The following is a 2165-nucleotide window of genomic DNA, read 5'->3' as shown; positions in this document are numbered from 1 at the left end:
GTATTTTACGTCTTTAGTGATCGGCATTTATATAATCTATCTGTGTTACAAGTGCTGTCAAACTCTTACCAAAGCTAGAATTGTTAAATTTGGTGATTTTTGAACTGGCTGCAAGCGGGCCTTTGCTTTCTTTCCGCAGCTGGTATTGATTAATCTCGGACTTAATTGATTGCCTGCATGGTCCCCATTTATTTTATCCCGTCTATCTTGCGTTTATCTTTATGTATTTTTGTTTGTTTTGGCAAAAATGTATTTTCTTGATTAGATCTCTACTTATGTTTCTATAATTCTACGGTTGTATGAAAACAGGAGTCTAGAGATCCAAACATGATCTACTTCTCTTCAATTCAACGTCATTCATTTATGTTCTGTTCACATCCCCACTTACCCCACCCCTGTTTCCCTACTAGCCTTTTTTTTTAGGGCTGGTGCACTTTTCTGTGTATCGCCCCTTACCGTAGTGCAGCAACTAAAAAAAAGGACACCCCCCCCCCCCTTTCACACATACACCCGCACTTACTTACACATACTCACACGTACACACACAGTGACAGACGTACACACACACTCACAGACACAGACTTACACACACACACACACACACACAGAGTGACAGACGTACATACACACGCAGTCACAGACGTAAATACACGCACACACAGTCACAGACATACACACGCATACACACACACACACACACACACACACACACACACACACACACACACACACACACACACACAAGCTTGCGACACGCACATGCAATATCACGTGATGACAAGCTCCACCCTCTCTTCTGTCGCCCCCTCCCCCCTCCCAGTCTCAGTGTGCGTCAAAGTTCAATTACGGCGCAGAGGTCGTTAATCTTACAGACGGGAGAAATAGAAGAACCTGTCATTGGGCATCATGTCGCTTTTGTTCGCTTACTTCCTCCTCTACCCGTTATCAATAATATATAATGATACCTATTATTATAATGATGATTTTATTTTTATTTTTTTAAAATTATTATTATTATTGTTATCGTTATGTTGTTGTTGTAGTTATCATTTTCCTTGTTCGGGCAGCTTTGAACCAGCAGTCGCTTAGACCCTACTATAATGCTGTTGGTGGTCTTTAGATTAGTTATATAAAGATATTGTGGTAGATGTTACTTTATTCCCTTTTACGTCATTCTTAGCACTCGCTTCGCCCGTTTACCTACCAGTGCAGCAGGTCTAATGAGTGGGCTCTTTGGGCTCTTTGCCTTCACACGCAGATGACAAGCGGGTGGTTGACGGGTGCTCTGGTATGGTTTGCTCCTTCCTTCCTATCAAACATCTGTCGTCCTTTTCTCCCCTCCTTCTATTTTGTGTTTGTTACTCTCTTGTAACACCTCTAATCTTCGGCATTTATATGACCTTATTGTGTTGCAAATGCCGTAAAACACTTACTAACTAAAACTAAAAAGCAGAAAACATGAGTTCCGTTATAGTTCGAGTGTGCTGGAAGACGACGGCAGTGGTAGCAGTGGTAGCGGTCGGTCTCGCCAAGAGGTACTAAGTACACACACACACACACACACTCACACACACACACACACACACACACACACACACACACACACACACACACACACACTCACACACACACTCACACACTTTTTACCTTCACAAGTCTTACTACAGCTGATTGCTCATCATCAGCGGTCTACGGGCGGGAGTGTTATGCAAACATCTCGTCGTAAGGCATTTCTGGGGAGGCCATATGGACTGGGAACAAAGAAAATGATGAATCAGCAGACATACGCCGATTATCATAAAGATTTACTGACTCCTCATCGTCTAGTTTATAGAGTCCTTTTATTTACGAATAGATACAACACAAGGATGATCAGCGTATCTCTGTAACATACATGAAATGACGACACATTAGACACCATGACACAGGATGTAACATGGTGATGACCTATTACCCTAGATGCTGTGACCTTATCGGCCTGGGCTAGCCCTGGCTGGCAGGGGCGAAGCAGTCGGCACCCCAAATGATCGAACTTGTGTCGATGGGATCTAAAGAACTGTCAATCAATCACTCTCATGTCTGGCGCCTGGCTTTCCCTATAAGAACTCGATAATTCAATTATCGTTATTGGTGCAGTCTTGTAGTTTTCTTTTTCTTTCCTGTGC

This window comes from Aplysia californica, unplaced genomic scaffold (genome assembly GCF_000002075.1).
Source record: "Aplysia californica isolate F4 #8 unplaced genomic scaffold, AplCal3.0 scaffold00444, whole genome shotgun sequence".
In the NCBI taxonomy this organism is placed as follows: domain Eukaryota; kingdom Metazoa; phylum Mollusca; class Gastropoda; order Aplysiida; family Aplysiidae; genus Aplysia; species Aplysia californica.
The sequence above is the reverse complement of the archived record's forward strand: the minus strand, read 5'-3'. Positions refer to the sequence as shown.